Genomic DNA, 24,946 nt, shown 5'->3' with positions numbered 1-24,946 from the left:
CTTTCAGCTCTTGAGTTAGGATTTTTTTTGGATACAAGTCTGAATCCAGTTCAGGTAGGCTTAACCACTAAACACCAACCTGGAAACTGTTCCAGGATCAGGACTGAAGTATCATCTGCAGGTGGTTTGACACAAAGCACTCCTGCTCACTCTGTATTCCAGCTACTAACAAACAAAATTATCAAAATGAAACATCACAATCCTACTAGAGAGGCAGGACTGAATGGACCCATCCTAGAAGGCCTCACTGCTCACCATCGTTCTAGGAAGGGTTGGATAGTTGGTAGCAGCATAGCAGAGGTTAGGAGAGTTAGCAGCTGAGATGCATTTTATTCTGCGGCAGATGAATATCCTTTTCCCGATATGTTAGCAAAGGAGACTGCGCTGCATATAAATTCTGTGACAAACAGCTCAAAAAAGTCATATGCATTAAATAAACATCTCATGAGTCACCATCTCAAGTCAACAGGCATACATTTACTACACTGTAATGTCTTCCAAAGCCCTCTAAGTATTTGTTCTTCATTAGTATAAAACATGTAGCACATTTGAGAAAATAGCAACCACAACCTTATTAGTAACAGCAGCATTAAGTGGAAGTCACATTCATACATCTCTAATATGGTCTAAATACCATGTGGGAGTGAAAGAAAACAAAACAAAAAGCAGAGGAATAAGCAAGCTATTTCATTGCAGGAGAAACATTTATACCAAAGCTGGAAGATGCACAGCTTACTTCAAAGTTGCCTTACACCTCTGGATGCCCCAACTTCAAAGGGTAGAAAGCAGGTCATTCTCTCAGCTGGTTTCAAGGAAGACATGGCCCCACCAGTTCAACATTTCCCTCTCCCCTTATAGTTTGTCTGCAAACACTTACAGCCAGTTGAGGGATTCACTGAAGACATTTGTGTACAATTGCCAATATTTACACTAATGGCAATGACCTCATCTGCTCCATTTCGGCAAGAACTGGCTTAACTCTTAGTTTTCTAAGGCCAAATCTTTTCTTTACACTTCAGTCAAGCCCATTTGCTCTGCTTTGTCATTTGACTACAGCCACACTGAGTCACAGCTGCCAAAGTGAGGTGTTCCTTGGACTCCAAATCTGAACTGAGGGCAAATTTCATAAAGCTCATGAAGACATACAAAAACCTTATTATACTTCCCACATTTCCAGATACAGACCAAAACACAACACCCTCTTCCACTATATTTTTGTGAAAGCTGCACGCAAATGAGCCCATTCCTCCACTTCCATGCTTGCACTGAAAGATGCAGGAAATAAAAACACATCTATCAATTGAAATATCTACTTAAATTTGAATTAGCTGAAGTTTTAGAACTCAATTAAGTATATAGTTTAAAGCCATGGTACTACATAACTACTGGAAAGGAATTTCACTGTAACTAAATGCAATTCCTGAAATAGAAATAAGGTGAGTCACTTTCAACTTAATCAACATAACTAGTGATTAAAAGCTAAAAAATTATAATCTTAAATATTTGTTCAGAGAGCAGCTACGTTATTCATTAAACGTTAAGAAATTTCCAGTCACATTCCTGGCAACCTAGAAACGTCTGCAAGACAGAACAGAACATATTTCTACAAAGAATCTTTAAACAGTTAAAGCAAGTAAGAGAAATGAGCGGGGGAAGCCATCCCTTTTAAAATTTACACTTGGCTATGCTTACTTCCATGTTTCCCCACACACAAAATAACTTCTTTGCTTCTTCTGTTCTCTATTTATAGGACTCAGCTGCATCACTTCAGTATTTCCCCTCTCTAGACAATTGTGAGCTCGGATAATTTTATTTATTAGAGCAAAATCTGAGGTAATCATAATACACAGCAATAGCTTATGGACTAAAATACTCTTAACTGCATTACTCAATTCCCCTAGCCCTGTTTTCAGTGCTGTGGCAGTGCTACAGGCAGCTCCAAGCCAAGTCTACACCACTTTGGCCAGTTGGCCACACTATCTCAAAATGGATGTGGAACTGCAATACCACCTCAGGAGGTGAGTATACTTGGGGATCTCTGCTCTGTTCAGCTGATAGCTTTAGGGAAACTGTTACAAACTTAATACTTTCTACACCACGAATTGATGAGTAACATCACTATAAACATACTTTCCCTTGTGAAGCAGTCTTAACAGAGATCATGTACGGCATTCATAGAATGACCCAGCAAAGAGCTCTTCAAGAAAAACAGGATGCTCTGCCAAAAAATTGACAGCAATCAAACAAGAGTCACAGTCTGCAATACCAATGGAAAGTGGATGTTAGGTCAAATTCAATATAGCAAGGAGAAGGAAAAAAAAAAAAAAAAAAAAAAAAAGAAGATATGTTTTCATTTTCCTGTTCCTACCTTCTTTATCTGTTGCAACAATTTTTAAGCCAGCACTACATTCCACTTACGGAATCCAGGCCCCATCCCAGATATTTTCAGACGCTGTCTACATTGTATACCTTCCGAGATACAGCCACATAGTTACCGGCTTTCATCTCAAGTCCTAATGACTGCATCTTCCTCCTCACTGCACCCTCAGCAATCCCATCTTGTGCATTTGCCCAGAATGATGATGTCAGGACAGTCTTCTGGAGTCAGCAGACTTGCCGAAAGCAGAGAGTGCAAAGCAGCCCTCCCGCTTCTCTAGTACATTATGGGATATACTTATTTTCATTCAGGGAGCCCTTCCACACTTATATCTACTTTTCTTATTTCTCATACATTTTTCCCATGTGAACCGTACAGCTTTACGGTTCCTTTAATGAAAGTTGCTTCAGATATGCTCATAGAAGAGAAACTCCATTCAGTTACTGGTTAAATCTCCTCATCAGCCTCCTTCAAACACTCCCTTAACCTATTCTACTCGTCTCCATGTGCCCTACAAACACCTTGGGCAGGGTGCACCTTCTTTTTGGGGGTTCTATTGCCTTTCAGAGAGACTAAGACAAACAGTGATCTGCTTAAAGAGCTCCTGGAAAGCATCCAGAAAATTGGCAACTTAATTGAGCCTTTTGGGAGTACACTTGTCCTACCAGAAGGAATTTTAACATTATGCCTCCTATCATGGTAGATCTCCACCATACATTTGTGAACTTAATTAGGAGATGCCTTGGATGCGAGGCACTGGTACTGAAGAACATACAATCCAGACAAAACAAAACAGCATCTCAGCTGCTCAGTAATGCTGTGGTAAGAGCTGAGGTGCTCAGATACTCTCTAGTATACCATCCTACTGCTTATGAAGTACAAAGTCCAGTTTGCGTTTCTCTTCTGAAATAGGAAAAAAAAAAGTCAGAAAATTCAACTAAGACACTTTTAGTTTCCAATGCTCTTTCTTACAAAACTTAAAAAAAATAGTATCCGCTACTGTGGACTCCTCCTCCCTACAGAAACATGGAGGACAGGCTGTGTAGTCTGGAGAGCTTCTAGCCATTAGCAGCAGTGAAGGAGTTAATGTGTTAGTGAGCTTTGCCACAGATCTTAACAAAAAGAGCCTAGCCAGTTTTCTTTTAAATGAGAAGTGGTTGCTGGGATTTCTAATCTTTATTGATATGCAGCTATGGAAGTGTACTATGCCAGGTAGCATGAGGAGGCCAGAATGGCTTATTAAGCACAATTACCTAGCAAGCAATCTAAATCCTGGAAAGAACTCAAAGGGAAGTGCCCACAGAAAGTTTCTGCTAATTGTAAGCTAGTGAGCAAATAAAGTCCTAAAAGTAACCCAAATATAAAGCACTAATGAGTCCAGACATCCAAAACATTACATTTAAATTTAAAAACAATTACGTAAGTATAATATATCAGAAAATAAAAATATTTTTTTAAAATGAGCAAATTAAAAAGCCACATTAAACATCAATGTCCAAATTGCCCATGTGCTTCTAAGCATCTTTATCAAAAAGAAAGTATCCATTCCTCTAAATAAGGTATTAGACATTAGCAATCCTGAGGAACAGTTTGACATTCTGTGGTTTGGACATCTTTAGCACAGTTGTGTAACACATTTTCTTGGTTTTCCATGCAAAATAGAGAGTACAATAGAGTTTTACATTCTATGCACATAATGCAGGCCAACTTAAAAAAAAAAAACAAAAACAAAAACCAAAAAAAAACCCCAAAAAACCACACACCAAAACCCCAGAAATGTGCAGGTCCTTGGGACATCTGTGTTACTGAAGAGGTAACAACAAAGACCTATAGCTTCAATAACAGCTAATTTAAGAATATTTATGTTGCACATGTTTCTGTGTGTTTTCTATGTTCAAGGGGCTTTAATTTCCAGAAAGTGCTGAGGCCTCAGGCTCTGCAACTTCAATCACTTCAAACACCTCAAATGGAGAGGCCCAGAACAGATGTACTCCAGTGACTAAAAATTTTGATCTCATTTTCCAAGATCCCCATCTTGTGTTTTTATTTTGCTTGAGGTTTTCACTGCATATTTTCATTCTAAGGGCAAACAATCTTTGTGGTAATTATTTTAGATAAGTGACCTTCAAGTTTTCCAAAGAACTCCTCACAATTTAGTCACCTAAAGAACCCTCCTCCTCCTGCTGCTGCTTTCTTCTCTCTTCCTCAGTTACAGAAAGAGCTTCCAGCGTCAACATCTCTCCTCACAAAATGACTGCATTGTAACAAAGTCCAGTATGCAAAACCCAAGGTTCTGGAACCAACACTAATTTAAGGCTTCATGATCTTCTCTTCTCCTTTTCTTCTTCCTTTCTTCTGTAGTGCAAACAATGGAGCCAGTGGCATGGACAGAGCTGAACAATCTCCACAATAGCAGAATAAGGCAATATAATAATTGAAAACGTATCCTGCAGCTTGATAGATGTACAGACAACACATGCAGTTGTTAAATATGGCAACAGTACAGAATATATACTGGAAACAGTATAGACCAAACTTGTGAGCTGGAAGTCAGCCTACTCAAAAAGCTTTGATGTTGATCCGACAGCAGCTGGACAGCTGAGGCTTTTGCGCATCCCAGTGTGATACCATGTGTGACACCATGATGGAGGAGAAACAAGGAGCATTCTTACCATGGGCCAGGTAACTATTTTGCTCATAGGTACAAGTTACGAATTAAAGAACTTGTGAGTTAGAAACCTCATTAATTAAGTGATGAATTAGTGAATTCACAAGTTAAACTAGTTTGTACAAAGGAGACTGAGCCCTTGTTTATTGTGTTTGTTTTCTTTGACAAAGAGCTTATAAAATAAAATTTAATTCACAGAGTATGTTGTCCTATAAATGAGAGATCCAAACAGACTGTGACAGCTACATACTGAGATTGAGAAGAAAAGAACAAGCTCTTCACAATGTTTCAATAACAAAGTTTTGAATGGTTTCCTCTTTTTGCTTTTAGAAGCAATGTACGTCAGCAACATTTTCAAAAGAAAGGATTAAACCTGCTCTCAATGGAAGAAATCCAGTCCCCTGACCTAAAGATGACAGTAAGGTCACTTTAAATGCTTTTTCACCATAACCTGAATTTGAGTGCAATTCCCTCCTGGACGTACTGACTAGCCTAAACTTTGATCTGGAACAGCTACTCTCATTGCCTGAGAATTCATCTGTGTGTATGCAACCAGCACAGTCAATAGCTGATAGTACTACTTTGGATTTCTCTGTAAAATGAAGTCATGCTGCACATGGATTGCAAGAAGAAAAGCACAATCAAAACTTACAGCTCTTATTTTCATTCCCAGTCAATCTCTGCCTGGAGAGGAAGCCGTTTGCTTTCACTGCAATATCTCCACATCCTTTGTAGGTGGTCAAGTCTGTTGTCCTCCCAGGGGAATAAAGAAAAATTCTACGCATGGAAACTTACGAGATTCCAAGCCTCTATGTGGGAGTAGTCCACAGAAGAGAAAGCCTTTAATTAAAAACAACTTTGGAGCTGAAGTCCTGCCTGTTCAACTATTTGCAGTCCTTTCATTTACAAAAGCTTGCTTGGATCCTAGGTACAAGAAGCTGAAACATTTAGGCTGAACTAAACAAACTTGAGAGCTTTCAATGTTAGTAACATACTTTCTTTAGTAGTGCTTTCATACTAGGTGTATTGAGAGTTAATACCTCCAAGCTATTTCTGAAATCTTTGCTTTCACAAAGTTAAGGCACATTCAACTACAGCATCAAGCTATACTCATGCAATTTCATGCCTTTTACTGAAGAAATAAAAAAAGCTAGAGAAGAGTATCACTTTATCTGAATTCCGCTGCTAGGGCTGGGGTCATACTGTTCCATGTGCAAGCACCATGTGGGATATCCTGCACTTTGCTGACAAGAAGCAATCTAATACCAGGCTTCTGAATCCTAAACAAACAATATTGTAATCCACTGTCAGCTGCACAATAACTGCTGCACTCTGTCAAAACTTACTTTTAAGGATAAATATGCTAATAAAACCTTCAGGAAAAAAGATCAGATGCTAGCTCTGCTTGAGTTCTAATGCTTTCTTCCACACGCCATCACTCCTCAAACATTACACTTGCAGAAATGCAAAAAGCAAATGGGGGTATGAGTTCTTACCTTTGCAGCAGAACATAAATACACTGCCACATGAGCACTTTGAGCAGTATTATTTAGAATAACAGTGTCAAAACAGATACTTGAGCAACACAGTTTCAGGCTTGAAACCAAACTGCAGGTAATAGTACTTCAACTTCCAGAATGGATAGGAAAGCTTTATAAAACAGTATGTAAGACAAAATTCACAGCTCAAAGTCCTTCTCAGGAATTTTAGTCTCTAATTCTTCCCTTCGGATTTGAATATTAGACCCAGGAATGAGCAGGAGACTACATGTAGCAGCTCAGAACATTTACCCCTCACGTGGGACAGCAAGGTTCTAGACTTTTCTTTGTTTGAAGGACCTCAAACCCCATCTTTTACTTTCAGATAAGTATTATGTTAGATAATGGCATGTATCATTCCTCTTGTCATCATGAAGTCAAAAAAAAACAAAACAAAACACAACCCAATGTACATGAGACTGCGGAAAAAACAAGAGATACTTTAGCTCCAGAAATATGGTAATTAAAGGCATTCTTACAGTATGGAAGAATTTTCAGTTCTTAATACAGAGTTTAGATTAAAAAAATAAAATAAAATAAATCCTTTCATAGAAGTACATACACAGTCCTGGCAGCAAAGATGAGAACTCAGGAACTCGGGAAGCTCACACTGTATTTTCTCAAAGCACAGAGAGAAAACTGTGCATCGAAGTCTCCAGTACAGTACCACTGGATGAATATTAGATTAACTTTAGGAGAGTGAAACAAAAACTTTATCTCAAACACTCTAAAAGACCAACAGTGACTAAAACCAGAAGTATATCCCTGCATAAATTATTCAATAATAGGAAAAAAAAAAGTTAGACTTTTATTTTAAAAGCCCAGTCATTTAGTACTCTCAAAACATTAACCCAAGGGAGGAAAGAAAGCCTGAAGACAGACACATCTTCACACGAAACAATGAACTGAAAATATAATTAACTGATAATCTTTTTTATTTTCAATATTTTAATATGCCATGGGGACACCAGACTTTGAAGAAAGCACGCTCCAAAGCAAAACAGTATATCAGCTTCATTTTAGGACATAGTTTGGACAAGTGCTGGATCATCTAGTCCACTCGTGGTAGTTCTCTCCATCCTAAATTGCTCTATGATTCTAATTGCCTGTCAACATATAAGGGCTGGTTAATACAAACACATGCATATTAACCGGGAAGTTAAATAGTTAAAGTTTAGCTTACCTGAAGCAACTTCTAAGTTCTGGATCAAGTAAGGATGACTGTTTGAATGAATCGGCATCAGAAACTGTTATTCAGTTCTGATTTCAGCCTCCAGGGAGCAGTCAGAACAGTTAAACTTTCCATCCTGTTGTGCTAACAGATAACCATTACAATTTCTTGCCTCTGCTGACAGTTCTCCTTGTGATGTTGCAAGATGAGAGGAAACGTAGAGAGCAGTACAATATAATTGCTAGATAATGTTCAGGTTTCAATCCTTTTTTGTCTTTTTAACTTTCTTGCAGAGGTCAAGTTGCCCTTCAAGTACTTTATAAAACAGGATTTCGCCTTGAAGCCCAACTCTAATTATCTAATCTACAGTTAGTTTTAACCTTGAAGTTGTCTCTATCAGACAGAAGTGCCAAGGATGTTGCCTTGGCCCAAACACAGTGGTAGAGAGCACTCATTTTTCCAAATGGAGTGAGTCTACCACAGAATGTTTATTCCACACTTGCTGAAAAACAAATTCCCTCTAAAACTTTTGAATTAATCTAACACAAAGAAATTTTTGTTAACATAGAGCTTATGAGGTCTGCACAAAACTTTCTTAACCTACTTATGTCCTGCGGCATTAGTGTCAGCTCATTGCAATAACACACGGAAAGAGACTAAAATTGCACCAGCGAAGGTGTAGACTGAGCTTCAGGCTCTGCAATCCTTAAATTGGCCTAGGGCAATACCTGTGTAGAGACCTCTTGCAGAGGTCAATCTCAGTATTTAGCCAGTGTCGGCACTCAAAAAAAACCAAACCTCCAAACCCCACACTCCAAATCCCCTGCATGACCCTGAGAGAACATAAAAATCAGCTAACAGGCCGTAATGACTAATTATGCACAAGTATTTGCTCATTGCTGAAAGAGAAAGCTGAAGAAAATACAAAATACTAAAACACAATGTAAAGCTTAATTAAAAATAGGAAACCTTAATTCAATTCAAATCCAGTTTAGCACAAATCACTGCCAACGGGGCTTATTGTCTAAACTATCAAACAAGCACGACCTTCCTCTCACTTAATAGAGGAATCAGTCCAAGTAGGCCAAATGTCAGATGCCAGCGAGCGTGGAGTGCAGGATAAAGTATTGAGACATACACAAGTTTTGTTAAATAGCAAAGTAAACGTAATGAAAACCAAAGAGAACTGTTAAAGGAACACTGTGGCTCAAATCCTCCTAGCTTAAAATGAGAGAATTCAGCATTGGAACCACTTGCCCAAGCTTATCAAGATGTACACGCTGCTCAGCCTCCAGTTTACCTCTGTGGTTTCATAAAGAAAGGCAGGTGGCAGTTTTAGAAACACTCTGTAAAAGGAGCTATTGCTACTTCCGTTTCTTCTATTAAAAATAATTTTTTAAAAAAATTAAATCAAATCATGCCATCTTGTACATTCCCAGAAGCTTTCAAGTGAGTGGATACCACACCCATATGACTAATAAGCACTTTTTCTCAACATTCCTAGGCTTCTGTGCAAACTTAGCAAGTAAAGTGTTGCTGGGAAAAGCTTATGCTATTATAATGTATGTAACATGTCTTTATGTTCATGTATACACCTTTTATAGCCCTGCAAAGGGGTCTACTGCAGCTCAACAGCGTATTTTACCAGTGCTATGCATATCTCAGAACTGAGAGAAAAAAAAAGAAGAAAAAAAAAACCAAAAACCAAAACCAGTGATGGATTCAATTTAGGATCTCTAACAGAATAAACTTTGCATGTCACAGTAAAAAGAGAATCTAAATCATTTATGGTAGTCTATGACATACAGGTCCCTTTCCATGTTATTTTAAACCCTCTATTTTTATTTACCTGTAAAGCACTTCCATAACATGTTACTGGCACTGAGATAGCAAAGAAAAGTTAGTGATTTAAGTAGCTCTGTCAGTACTTTTGACACATCTCTCAGGAAAGTAAAGGCATTTGAGATTCTACCACAAAACTGCAACACCACCTATATTTTCTAGATAAGGATATCTTTCCTGTTCAGTCATAGCTTTTGCAACAACTGCACATGAGTTAAGACTTATATAGCCACTATGGAATTGAAAATGGGCAGTTCTGTTACTTGCATAAATCTGTACTGACCCCTATCTCAGGCCACACAAGCTGTGAGATGGAAACGCTACTTTTAAGTTATTTTTCAAGGGGTTCCCTGCATTTTTGTAGAGCTATGCTTCAGTGAAAAAAATATAAGACTCTTTAGCTATGAAGACAGCAAAGATCCACTCCCTACCTCCTACCCACCCCCTAAAAAAACCCAACCCCCAAGAGTAAAGAAACTCTTAAAGGGTGTATTGAAGAGACTGATCTAGAGACTGTCAACTACACAATACACTGGTGTCCTTTTGCTTTGTTTTCTTGTAATAAAACCACTGTACTTTTGACTACATTAGTCTTTCAAACACAAAATAAGCAAGGAAGAAGGGTGACTTATTTTCCTCACCAAATTCTGAAGTAGACTTCAATACCAAGATGTGAAGTAATCTTAAATCTCACCAAAAAGCTCTCATTACATGAATTCATCAGAAGCTAGGCTAGCAGCACTGCTTCTAGTATTTTGGTTTAGCCATTACTCTTTGCTGAAAGAGCTGTCTTAAGACACTTTGTTTGGAAGTTAGAGAGTACTAACTCCCCCAGGACCCCACCATGCTAGGGTAACAGGAACAGAGCATTCCAACCAGCATCCAAAGAGCTCTGAAGACCAAGGATAACAGGGAGATTAAAAATGGATCTTAGGAAAAAGCTTCCTTCATGGGAGCGTACGGCAGCCCTGAAACAGACTAGCCAGGATGGATGTGAAAACTTCCACCCCTGCAAGTTTTCAAGACACGGCCAGGTGAAATCCACAGCTGACTTCATGCTGTGTTGGTAATGGTTCTGCTTGGGCAGCATGTTGGACTACATGACCTCCCAAGGACTCTTCCAGCCAACATTTTCTAAGATCCTGTGAAAAAGGTGAGAAGAGTGTGTATAGGGGAAAAGGAACTACACAGCTTGCTTGTTCTGAATAGTAGGCAAAGATTTATGACTTTATCTCACAAAGACTCCCACATTGTGGCGTTCTTCAGAATCAATAAACAAATTACACAAACCCTTCTGAAAATCTCTGATAACACTATGTTTGGCAAAGACACTTCTCATGTGGCTGAAACAACTCTTAACATGCACATAAAGCATGTAAAGATACATAACAAACTTGCAAGTGTTTTTGTCACATCTTAGTTTGAGAGTCAGTACTATCGCACACTTATTTGTACCTCCAGCTTGCACTGTCTACACGTACGCAACATCAGGAGCTGAGCCAGACCAACCTACAAGCATACTGATCAGCAAATCACAGAGACGAATGCATCACTAACATATGGCGTGGCAGAAAGTAGCCTACATGTGCTTTAAACATGCACTGCCAGATTGCCTTCAGCAACAGAGCAGTACGAGCAGAGCTTCACCCTTAAGGGTGGCTCTCGTACTGAAGTCAGGAAAATCATACAGGTTTACAGACAGTGAGCAGAGAGCTAAGCAGACACCACAAGTCAACAAGTGATATATTTTAATATATCTCATGGTTCTCGCATTCACTTGTATGCCATGGCTTTTATTTCAAAGAAAGAGATGGAGACTGCAGTTGCATGGGAGGGAGGAGACAGAGAGGCCACACATGCTGCACACAGTGTACACAGCCAGCTGGGAAATAAGCCACTGCCACACCACTCCCTAGCTCCTAAACTGAACAACTCCCATTTTTCCAAGACGTGTGATCTGAAAAAAAAAAAAAAAAAAAAAAAAAAAAAAAAAAAAAAAGAAAAAAAAAAAGAAAAAAGAAGAAAAAAAATCTTATCGTTGATTACACTGAAATGCCAAGGCCATATTAATTGCTACATTAAGTTGCTTGAATAAAGCCTTTGTTTCTATATTTAAAATTCTAACCAGCTGCTTCCATCTATGCTAGATTATACTTGGAGATACTTGGAAAATGCTAAATAAGCTTCATCCTTACAAGACACCCAGTAGAATAACACGCTTCAGCTTCCCAACTGTGTATCTACTTCAGACACAAGTCTTCTGATGTTTATATAATTAAATGACCAGAACCAATCATCAAAACAATTTGTTTGTTTGTTACAGGAAGCACACTAACAGCATTTTCTCTTCAAGTACTATTACAGGTATCTGACCCTGTCTGAGCCAAGTGCATTTCTGATGTCTTACATTTCTAAATCAAGTCAGAAACATAAGGAAGAGTGTTATTTTCAGAGAGAAAAAAAAAATCCAAACCTATCCACAAATGAACATTAACTGCACAGTCACTCCTTAACCCATTTACTGAAAACTCTGTTTGAGCAGAGTCATTAATTATCTGTTTTCCTGTCTGGATAGACAGGGTTCTAAGAACATCTACGTAACATCTCAAATTTTTCTAGCACAAGGAAGAAAAGTGGGTATACACACAGTAGCTATGTCTTAGTTACTCTCTTTTTACCTTTGACGTCAAAAAGGTTGCCAAAAAAAACCAAGCATCCAAGCATGCTCTAGAATAAGAAATCTCTGTTTCAAATAACAGAAAACTACCAGTAATATGTATTATGATGCTAAATCAGTATAACAGTGCCGGAGTTTGTACTTTGCAAGTAAGGTTCTTGGATATGGTAAGAGAAGACACATTGCCAATCCTCACTGCATAAAGTATGAAGACCATCATGGTTTACAAGTTCTTACTTTCCACTCATGAACACAAGGAAAGAGTCACAAGCCTAAAGAGGCTGAACACATGCTGTGCTTCATACATACTAGTAGATTCACAGGAAAAATTAAGCGTACACATAATGCCACTTGAGAGCAAGGATCTGACTACAAATATCTTTAAAAATACTACTTTCTTCAAATCCGAGCAGAAGTGAAACAAAGCTATGCACCTCCTAAACCATGTTCTAACTTCAGATCCAAGTAATTGTGCTAAAACTACATAGCTTTACTTAGTGAAATACTGCAAGTGCATATACCAGTTCCTTGCTAACACCCTGGTTTTGAATCCTTACAAAAAAAAAAAAAAAAAAAAAAAAAAAAAGAGATTAGAATCTCCCATGCCCCAAGAAATTGTGCTAATCACCAGATTACATGACTTTGAGGGAAACCATTCCAGACACCCTCCCATTTCATGTGCACAACTGAAGTGTTCCCTGCAACAGGGACTTTGAACCCGAGGAATCTGCCAGAGATATTCCCATCAAGAGAGAGAAGCAAACTGCCTCAGTGTACCAAACTGAGAAGATTCAGCTTAGGAAACCCTGCTCAAATGCCCTCTGGCAAGGGAGAGGCTTGAATCTTATTTAGAAGTGTGCTCACCACTTATCTGTTAAACAAAAATATAACGCAATGAATCTGGCAGTTCTAACCTTTTGCTTCCCTTCTTTCCTAATAATCCAAATTTATGGGAAAGCCTGGGAGTGAAACAAAAAAGCTTAAAAGTTGGATTTTGCTCCAAAAAGAAAAGGGGGTGGGGGAGAAGTTAAAAAAAAACCTTCTCTGTTTTGAAAAAGACTTTGCTGGTGAACTGAAAAAGACCATTTTAAAAATAATAATTTCCTCTCCCAGCACAAAGAGACACACACAACCACAGAATATTTGTTTTTAGAAGAAATTCAGAATCTTAACCTTTTGATTTTGTTTGAAAGCACATGGGCTTCAGTCTTCTTTTTGTGAAGAAACACAGCCTTGCTATGGAATTCAAAGGGATGCTTTGTCCAGAATGTAATAATCCTATTACAGGTGACAGGTTTCAGGCTCGGCCAGCTCTGTGATGAGCTGTGTGGTTCCACAGCTTCCTGGAGAAGCTTTAAGACTTCAATTAGAAGCCTTCTCAGATGTAGGAAAGCTTATACAAAAGAAGTCTGAAATTACTTTTAAAAATACAAAGCTAGACTTAAAGAGTTAAGACAGCCATCCATGTTTCTCTTCCTGTTTAGTGACAAACAAACTGAACAGTAACTTGATGGTATTTGTAAGTGAGATTTTTTTGCAATTTGACAAACAAGAGAAGACTTTAAATTTGACTCCATTTAGCTGCTATTTTTTTTCTTCTTCACTTCAAGATATCAATTACTAAAGCATGTTTCCTTAACAACTAAAATTCAAAAGCTAGATTTTTATTTCTTTAAAGCCTAGAAATTCTCATTTTTACATATTGTGAAGTTATTCTTTGTAGAAAGCAGTCTACAGAATTGCTAAATCTTCATGGAAAAAAGAAACAAGACATGCCTCCAAAAGCAGAGTTTCTTTCCTACCAGAAAGAAATTACTAACATGCATTGCAATTAGTGCAAAAAATCAATACTATCTTTGCAGTTGCAGGCTGGGAAAACTACATTTTTAGTTACTGCTATGCAAACATCAAGTGGAAAAACATTGAGCTGTTGTTAGAGGTTGGGTAATATGCACATATTGTTTCCTCTCAAATGTTTAACGACTGTGTATCATTAAACATCCATCAGGTGATATCTTCTACATCTTGCTACTACAAATACTAGAATATTGCAGAATTCTCTAGTGATCAATAAATTAATAAAAAACAAACTATGACCTCAAAGAGGTCAGTCAGCCTAGCTTAAAATTTAGAGTCCACAGGAAACGCATGATTCCATTCTTTTCACTGCTCTGCAGAAAAAGCCTACCCAGCAAGTGCAGCAGTGAGAGGATGCAAACCTTGCCAAAGCTCACTGAATTAATGAACGAAAGTATGAAACGGTTTGTCTGCAACACCAAGGGCTTGGACCCGGCCACCTGTGCCCCGAGTAGTAAAGAATGAATCAAATATTTTTTAAGCAGAAAAGCTAGGCTTTCCTGTCTCTTCATGTAAGCGGCAATTCCACATGCCATCCTCCCCATCACTTATCAGTACTTCTGTCCTTGTTTTCAGACATACTGTCTCCACTTACATTCCATTTTCAGTTTGCTCTCAGTTGGCAAGAAAACGATGAATCCCAGTTCTGAAAAATCACTGGCAGAATTACTATTTTTTTAAACATAAGAGCAGTATATTTCCTCAGAAACATAGTCATAGTATTCAACTTCAAATGCATTTCAGAAACTTGAAGTACAGGTGCTACAAATGTAAGCAAGTAATTTAGATCTGGATATTAAAATCTGAGTTTTATGGAAGGACAGATTTACATAAGACAATAAGAAGGGGAAGGAATATTACCCTTAAATGAGAAAGGAAGAAGCTACATGTAATAAAAATATGAACAAGTGAGGAAAAGGAGAGAAACAGATGCACACATCATGGTATCTTCAACTTCAGCTATGCTATCCCACCAGCCTGAACAAGTGCAAGGTCATTCAAGAGCTGCAACACAGACAGCAATGGAACAAGAGATACATTGTGCAGTGTTCAACTCTGGAGAGTGGAATGGAGACACAGAAGAGATGAAAAGCATTTCTTGTAATCCAAAGAATGCAGCAAAATTCAAGGACCCCAGTGATAACATTGTCAAAGCAATCTCGGTTTTTTTTTCTGTACTGACTCAAAGACAGTATGAGAAAGATGTATACATAGTAAGTTGAGACGTGCAAGTGAAGTAACGAAAATGCAAGAGGCAGCATGTTTCCTTTGAGATTCTCTCTCATCTCAACCAGAACTTCCTGGCCTGTCAGAGAAAAAAAAAAAAACTCTCCTTGAACCAGAGATCCTTTTAGAGAGCACCTGGCAACTTGTCCCATCTCTTCATTCCTTTCAGTATATACTAGCAGCAAAGATTGAGGGGAGAGGGGATATCAGTGAGATCGATGAATGAGGTATTTTCTGATTCACGACCTGGGGCATTCAGACGGAAAAGAAATTCCACCCTGCTTACATGGCAGTAATACAGTTCTGGAAGGAAGCACGCTCAGGGTTTTGAGTCCAGCCAGCAGCAGAAGTATCTCTTAGTTCAGGAGGGACAAAGTCATCTACTTCATGCACAACACAGGCCACAAAACACTCCAGTAGTTACAGCTGAAGGATACAAATGAAGTCTCATTGCTGAAACACCAAAAAAGTCCGGTTTTGTTACTTGTTAAGCTTCCCAGAGAATGCAGTATCTCCCTTTCTGTGTTTGGAAACCACATGCAGCAGATAACCAGCTAGAAAACTTTTGCGGGTCATCCAAACAGAAACGAAAAGGCTGCTTAGGAAAGCAATACTATACACTAAGCATCTGATGCAGCAAGAAGTTATTATTCAAAAAAAAAGAAAAAATGAAGTAGTATGCTACTGGTAAAAGCCTCTGAAGTGTCCCTCAAAGCAAAGGTTTTGTCAACTGTATTTAAAACTTTGTGAGTTAAGTAAATTTAGAGACCTACATTGAACTTTAAAGAAAAAATAACTATAATTCTCAAACAGGTCATTTTTTGATCATTTTTCATATTTAAAATTTAAGTTGTGGAAGAAGAAAAGAAATTTCTCAAAGAAAAAAAAAATCACTGCTCTGTTGAAATCAACTAGAAACATGACTAAAATTCTAATTTATCAATTGAAAAAAGTTTCATGAAGTATAGGGTCCTGGACCACCTACTGTTCACAAAGAACCTTGTCCTGAACTACTGCTTTTCTAAGCTGTAAAAACAATTTCAGAGACTGTACAACACCTGAAGAAAGTAAGAGGAGGCATACTGGGCCAAGACCAAATGTCCATCCAGCCCTGTAAATCTGTCTTCAACAGGGATTCATCATTCTAAGCAGGTCACCGATACCGACCCTGAACAGTAGATCTTTGAAGCCCCTGACAGGAAAATTCATCACCCTTGAGGATGACTATGATTTTACACCATCTGGTGATATAAACCACATTTATTCTGACTAGCAGCAGCTTACCTTTGCTAGTAAGCAGTTCAAAGGCAATTGCAACTGTGACTATGACATTCAAAAGGAAACAGTTTGCAGAACTACAAAGTCTCAGCACAAAAAAAAGAGCTGTCCTACATGACTTGCATGAAAGAACAGCAGAAGCACCAACGGTAGTGCCCCTTTGGAGGAAAACAGAGCAGGACCCGAAACCCTGACTGATTCTATTGTGGGAAAGATTGAGACCTTGCCTCAGTAAGCTAGAAGATAAGAAATATACTGGACATGAAAATTTCTAGCCCATAAAAGTAAAAGGAACAAGAAGTTACAGCAAACACCTAGGAAAGAAGAAAAAGGCTGCAAGAATACTTTTCTCCCGAAAGCCCTGTTGGCTTCCAACTGGTCCCAGCTCCTGCACTCACAGGTGTGACTTGTATTTATTAACCTTAAGTGGATTTCTCTCCCACTCTTCAGTCTCCACAGACTCATGGTAAGGATTTCTACAATCTAATTCTTGTGGTATATGAAGAATGACCTGCTTTTTGTTTGTTCTGAACTAGGTTCCTATTAGCTTCATTGACATACCTTAGCAAGAACCAAGTCCTGCTTGCCTTCATCTCATTCATGATTTTGTCGGCTCCCATTAAGCTGCCTTTCTTTTGGCCTGCAAAGTCCTAGCTTGCTAAATTGTGCATCTCTCTCATCACGCTAACTGTCCTCCTCTAAGCATTTTCCAGTTCTGCTAGGTTCTCTCTGAGGCAAGGGAACCAGACTGCAAAGGCTATCCAAAGCTTGTGGGATTCACAGATTTATATATGAGTATGTTATTTTTCTTCTGTTGTTCTATTTATTGATTGACACTGAATAAAAGTGGATTTTTTTTTTTAAATTAAAAAAAAAAAATCTATTACAACTCCATGACCTCAGCTGGGAAGAAGTGTTTTATTGACTCACATACTACAAGCTGACCCTTCGTCTTGTGCCCCAAAATAAACAGCAAACTGAAGTCACATAATAATAAATTAGATTAGTCATGCTTACGAAGAAAAAGTTTGGTTTATTCAAAACAAGTGAAGATAAATAAGTAACTCTCCCCCCATGAGGATGGGCAAGCACCATCTTGACAAATTTTCAGCAGGCATATACCTCCTGTTCTCATACATTAAAATAATTCAAAGAGCATAACTCACATGGCTCATTTCAAAGTGACAAAGAGACGAGTGACAGTCTAGTCACCTGGCAGCTAGCCACAGACTTGCTCCACTGAAAAGAATTTATTCAAATAATAGTCACAGCAAATACTTCAATATTTTAACTTGGTAGAAGAAAACATGACTCAATACCAGTTTCCTGGAATTGTGGGTAGGTTAACACACATCTATATACATGCTCTGGCTAAACTCCACCTGGGGAAAATAAGAGACCAGTGTCTTTACAAATTATGTATGCTGTTTCAGTCAACAGAACTGTCTTCATTGCTGGTACTACTCCACCACACAGAATCATCATATTCTTTGGCAAGAATACGTTGTGTCAGTTGCGGGCAGCAATTAATACTCTGGAAAAGCCTGCTTTAGAAATGATCAACTGATTTATATTAAAGAGTTACATAACATGACTAGGCTGCAAGACTGAAAGTACTTTAATGAATACCTAAAAAGACCTCCCAAATACAGGACAATTTAAGACAGCATGAGTCTCTAAAGCTCGATTCCAAGGCAACACAGCATTTTTAATGCTGTATACAAGCATGCACACACACATACATAGAATCATAGAATCATTTAGGTTGGAAAAGACCTTTAGGATCATCCAGTCCAACCATTAACCTAACACTGCCAAGTCCACCGCTAAACCATGTCCCCAGGCTCCACAGCTAACTTATTTTAAATTCCTCCAGGGACAGTGACTGAACAACTTCTCTGGACAGCCCGCCCCAATGCTTGACAACTCCTTCAGTGAAGAAATTTTTCCTAATATTCAGCCTAAACCTCCCCCTGGCGCAATTTGAGGCCATCTCCTCTCATCCTATACACGTCAACAAAGCTCCTATATCGGGTAGAGAGTTCATTTTATATGTGTGTTATTATAGATTTCCACTTATTAACATTCTACACTATATTAAGGACAACAAGAGTAAATACTTTCAGTCATGCAATATTACTGCCTATCCTTACAGGGCTGTAAGAACTACCAGTGACAATGTGCTTCAGCCTTTCCTGCAGCAAGAAAAAGCTGCTGTAGCTTTATGCCTGCCTGTAACTTAGATACACAGAACTTAAACACAAGACAAGCTATCATTTTGGCACACAATCAAAGTACTTTGTCCTGTTTAGTTATACTGGTCCCTTCACTTGCTTCAATTATCAACAGAATACTACTACAAAATATTGTATTCGCAATAGAAGTCATTGTAGAATGGTATTCTACATAGAAAAATGCTGAAAGAAGGTGTAATTGGTATAGAAGTCTACCACTTAAAAGCTTACATATGTACATAAGACAAATGAGCTTTAAGCGAGGTCCGTAAACTGTGACAAGCCAAAGAAGAAACTGCATTCAGCTCAGATTCCAGAACACATTAGAAAAGTGAACCTCCCCTATCTGCTTCACTAACTTAATTTACACCATAAAACAGAGGACTCAAAAAAAAAATCAAAACAACATTAAAAGTAATACCAATGCATAATCTGACAGTATATATTTTTATAGTGTTTAATTCCAAGTTCTAATATTTTTGCTACATCAAAAATTCATCATATTGTCAGGGAAAACATGATCTGCTACTGTTGTCTTTTCCTGGCATCTATTCTGGCTTTTTGGTAATGTCTGACTTCCCAAGCTGAGGATGTCTCCTTATACCCAGCACCGTCTTTTAAATGTACACTCACATTAAGAACAAGAAACAGTTGGACTGCAGGGTTGTTGGGGGTGCGATAGGGAGTATTTTATGTAGTCACAACACTTCTCCTGAAGAACTTTCATTCGAGGAAAAAAGAAAATGTCCCCCTCCCCAAATGAAGTGATGACTCCACACACTCAAGGACTCTATCAGACTAAAGGGAATAGGGGCCCTGTGCTCAGAGCACATCTTTGGCACAATCCAAGAGGCAGCTGCAGCCTGCAGTCCCCAAACCCATCTGCAGACACAGCTGACCACCTGCCCTACAAGTCACCTACCAGCTGTTGCTGGCACTGAGAGCTGCTGCCCAAAAAGGTGTGACAACTAGGGGAGGCAGGGACAAGAGTCCTCTCATTCAGGCAGACCCCTCAGCGGTAGGCTGGCCTTGGGTCTCCCTCTTACACAGCTGGGGATCACATCATCACAGGAGAGATAAACTTGGCACGACCATTGCAGGCCTGCTCCGGAACGCAATTGTTTAGAGAAAACACATGTTGCACAGAGCAGGGGAGCTGAGGGCTTGTTCCGATTTCTAAGCTTAGGAAGAAAGGGGGAGTGACGAATACATATTTATGAAGCTCTATGTTTTAGAGTTCTTGGCATGCTTTATGTGCAAGTACTTTCAGAAGGGAGAAGGAAGACTTTTTAAGTGTTTTGGTCATAACTTCTTACCTGCAGATGAAGACAGACAGAGACGTCTGCTTATGCAGAGGGCTTAGTGCAATCTACTGCTCCAGGCATAGGTGTCAACTCTGCTGACACGGTCAGCTGCTAGAAGAAAAAAATTGAAACACTGTTATAGGTTAGTAAAACTACCTTCTTGAGGATAAAGTCCTATTCCTCCTCCTCCCTTCAACGCTTCGGAAAAACAGTGTTCACCTAGCAGCTACAGATATGGACACATAACAGCCTGCTACACACAAGTAGTATTTTATTTTTTAAAAGCTAGTTCAAAAGAAGTATGGAATACTGCACTTCATTTGCTACCTCTTATATCTGGTGTAACATTTTCCTGCTATAAATAACTAAGCGTTATTTCAACAGCTTTCCAGAACATCAGGAAAAACTAAGCACTGTATTACGTAGTCATAAGCATCTACCACTACTAAACTGTAAATATAGGAAATCATTTCACAGTTGTCTTTCCTAGATTTCTTTTTAAGGAAAACAATCCTCAAACTGGAGATGTTCCAGAGTCGAAAGCCTCCAAATGCTCTCAAACAGCATACCCTGACTGCCTTGCAGTAGTGAATCAGGGCCAATGCATGCATAAGTAGTCAAACAAACTAGGGTAACAAATCCCAAACCGCTGATTAATACTAATATTAATCAGCTTGGAAGGGATGCTTACTACAACGATGTTTAGCAGCATCATTGTGGCAGACGTACAAACATTGCCTAATACTATGTCATAGCCAAGGCAAACATGCGAGAAGTGGTTATTTTTAGAACTTCACCACCAAAGACTTTCTAAATAATATTTTAAAGGAATATATCTATTATGCATAACACTAAATGGGAACTTTTCAGTTTGACAGAAGCATAGAAGAATACATCTAAACCAGGAAAATGTTCCTCTAGTCTTTCAGTGTCTTTTCTTCCACTGTTGTCAGCCAATGAATTTTGGCAAGACAGACTGTTTATATCCTAGTGTCTGTTGGAGCTACATGAAAAGCTCCAGTAAGCACCAACTCCAGTGTAGGCATGTCACAAGGGTCCAGAACACAAGAAAAACCTCTTAAAGACCTGGAAAGAAAGGACTGTCCTGTTGTAAAATACAATACCACACACACTATGCATCAAAGCCCTATAGGAATAATTACTTCTTTCACTATGGCCAAAAACTTAAAAATAAGAAATTCAGGACCTCCAGAGATCTCAGGCACATATCAAATCGTTTTCACCACCAGCAGCTGAATATGTGGCTTTCATTCACAAACTAATATTCATTAAATTCCTCATTTGTTACAATACGTTTTTGTGATGTTTTGTGCTTTCCACTCTGTGGACGCACGAACAATTACTAATGGTTCATGTAAGCCTTTTACTTTAGCTCTGAAATGAGCATAAGCAAGTTTTGGTGAGTTTATGCCTCTCAGATGAGAAACAAGGAAGAAGTGCTTGTTAAACATCCTTAATGTATTTGCTTGCAGTTACACTATAGAAATTGCTTTAGATTCTCTACTTGGGTTTATTCACCATGTAGTCATAACTAGACAAACAGTCATAGATAATGCTGAACATTCATTTAACCCACCACATCAGGTTAAATCACCAGTGCTTGAGCCCTGCTCACTTATCAGTCCCCATATACATATGTTAGATTAGGAAATAAATCTGGCCATAGGATGTAGATGGTGACTCAGTTAATCCAGAGATGTATATGCTTGAATTTTGCTGGGGGAGGGGGAGAGATAAAGAGGAGAAATACCCTCTCACATCAAACTACGAAAGCTCAGCTTCAAGACGCTGAAGTGGTCTTCACCTATTGCAAAATGATCAACTGCCAGATACAAGGAGTAAACATTTCAGTTACTGTTCCTTGTTAACTACTCCAGAACAACTTTACGCAATGGGCAACGAACAGGGGATTTTTAACCTGAGAAGAGAGTAGCTGCGATGCTGATCCAGCAGTAGGGACCAACACTTCCGCTCAAACAGAGCCGCATTATCTTTAGCTCTGCTGAAGCACTAAAGCTCTTCTCAGACCACTTTGCAAACTGAGTGGGAAGGAGTAAGGATAAGAGCCACATTATGTCCTTAGGGATCCCTATTAAATCAGATTCTCAACATCAGCTACTTCCTCTTTGTTTTCCTCAAGCCATATGGCTTCCTGACAAAATCTGTACAAACAATAAATCCATTAATCAAGCAACTGCTGGAGGAAAAGACTTTTTTCCCCCCTTCCCTTCATCAATCCAGACATTTTAATGGAGACGTTTTATGTATTTTATTTTACGGAAGTCCCAAGGAAAATACTGAAGTCCTCTTTGTTCTCACACTGCAGCCTTGTAGGCTGGAGCCCCAATTCCAGTATGTACTTGTAGAAGGAAATCCTGACGTGTTAAAATGCAAAGAGATACAGGAACAGAGGGAAGTCAGTTAAGACAACACGAAAGGAGCCCAGCCTTCTTAAATGTTAGTAAGGATACAGTATAAATTGCTGCCTAGCTCCCTACCATACTGAGTCAAGAAACAAAATAACAATTACTACTTTTTTTTTTTAATTGAAAGAAATAGGTAAAACAAGAGAGGCATAAAAAGTCATTGCTATTCCTACAAGGCTCTGAGGAGACACACACTCACAAATGCCAGAAGCAGGCCACAGCAGCTGAAAAGAAGAGCTTCTTTAAGAGATGCCACAATAAAAGATTTCCCCAAAGGCCAGATTTCTTAGCAAGGTGAACCAAGATGACCAATTCCACGCAACATGCTACATAATCTGTTTGGAGACTCCAAAACTGGTGAAGTCACACAGATGATCATGTTATTCTCAGATAACGAGGAAATAAACACTGAACATGCAAGGAACTCTATGGTAGGAAGGATGTACAGAAAGAGTAAGACTCCTAGCTCTTGTAGGTGGGAAACTCCCCTTTCTGCAGGTAGGAAGATCCCACTTTCCTGTGGGAGGGGAGAGAAGAGAATTAAAACCAAACCTAAACAGGCTCATTGTTTCACCAAACCAAACAAACTTGAGAGACTGCTCAGCTTTAGTTCTGCTGCTCCGTGGCAGTGGGCACAGGAGTATGCCAGCTTCATGCTGCCGCAGGGTAAAAATCTGTTCATAAAGAACATATGTAGACTGTTGGGCAAGTAGATAAAGAAAAAGTGAAAGCATGGTAAAGCATTCCCTTTCTTCCTACTCTATCAATAGGCCTGAAGAGGGTACGAGGCTGAGAATTCCAGAGAAAAGATAACAGAATAAACAAAGACCTAATTTTCTTTGCTTGCAACAGCTTTTTTTTTTTTTTGCAATATCAGACCATTCTTCTACTCTCAGATGTCACTCAGACACATATGGAGTCTACATTACCCCTGTCTATCCCAAGCAACTACTAGCATCACACCTTGGAGGCTACCCAGCAGAGAAGAAAGGGGTTTCATAGTGATGACAGAAGAACCAAAGACTATTCATCATCCGAGTATACAACGGCAGTACCAACAAAAGTAAACTGAACAAGGTCAATGTGTCAGTCGCCATTTTAGATAATTTGAAAATATAAAATATGGTTTTGTAGATCTGTTCCCATCAACCATTATTCCAGAACTTTTTTGACAACACTTTTATTACTCAATAATCTGCAGTGCAGAATGAGGATTGGGAAGAACAAGAATTTACTTTCAAACTCAGGTGGTCTCTTTCAGTCATGCATTTCTGTAATGTAACTGTGACCATTCCACTCACACAGAAGGAGAGTTGAGATTGGCATGGTAACAAGTCTTTTTTACCTTAAATAATGTTTTATTTTATTCACAGTTGTTCTATTGCTTACTAGATGATGAAAACTATGTCCCCCAATTCATGTGAATTAAAGCAATCCTCTCCTGAAATGAGGTTCAGGAGAAACATGAAGCAGTTTATGACACTGAAAAAGACCTTATAAAGAAACAGCACTGAAAAAGGAATGAAGTTAGCTTTTCAAAAGTTTTGGTTTATGGGGGCTTGTTTTGTTTGGTTTGGTTTTTTTTTTTTGGTTTTTTTTTTTTTTTCCTTAGAGGGCATTGTTGGTTTGGGTTTGTTTTTTTTTTTTTTTAAATACAGCAAAGCAGCATTCTTTATTACAAACAGGAAATCTTTACAATGAAAGTCTTTTCTGTCTTTGTTCAAATTAAGTAGCAATTAGCCACAAAGGAAAATAAAATAAGAAAAGAGTAATCTCAAAAGACTGAGTCATTATCTCTGAGAAGACACATCTGTAGTTTTAACAAGGTCAGAACATTTTGGTCAGTTCTTGGGGGTAACAACGTTAGCTTACGTTTCTATCAAGGTAACAACAATTTTGAAACACTGCAGATAGCACATGGAGCCTACCACTATGAATTATTAGCCTTGAGGTCACAATCTAAAAAGATACACTATCATATCCAAAGAACAGATGGATTTATAAGTACTTTGAGGCAGTGGTGAAAGGTATGTCTGTTTTGGACAGAGTAGTGAGGAAGATCAGGTGCTGTAAGCTAGGGAGGCCTTCCACCACATCTGGGTCAGATGGTCCCAATTATCTTCTCATCACTGTTAATCAAAAGATATCCTTCAGCAGCTATATAATGATCTATGTAAAAATAAATCCGGGATCCATGTTTGGCTCCTAGCAAGAAGAAAAGCTTCCCTATCACAAATCAGTTAGTGCAAGCAGCATCCTTGCTGCAAGTCATATTAAAAAGCCTGTGGTATGAAGGTCTGCAGATGCAAGACAGTGTCCACATCAA

The 24,946-nt window shown here is 38.7% G+C and overlaps 1 protein-coding gene across 1 annotated transcript in view; it reads right to left on the bottom strand.

Annotated features, from left to right (window-relative positions):
* Positions 1–24,946, bottom strand: part of RASSF8 (Ras association domain family member 8) — an 85,953-nt gene that overhangs the window by 26,106 nt on the left and 34,901 nt on the right. Inside the window, exon 2 of the mRNA XM_086756947.1 lies at positions 20,186–20,281. The gene's annotated coding sequence lies outside the window, so the exon portion shown is untranslated. The remainder of the gene's footprint in view (positions 1–20,185; positions 20,282–24,946) is intronic.

The sequence above is a fragment of the Chlamydotis macqueenii genome, chromosome 1 (genome assembly GCF_036417535.1).
Source record: "Chlamydotis macqueenii isolate bChlMac1 chromosome 1, bChlMac1.mat, whole genome shotgun sequence".
In the NCBI taxonomy this organism is placed as follows: Eukaryota; Metazoa; Chordata; class Aves; order Otidiformes; family Otididae; genus Chlamydotis; species Chlamydotis macqueenii.
Note: the sequence above shows the minus strand (reverse complement) of the source record. Positions and strands in the feature narration are given on the sequence as shown.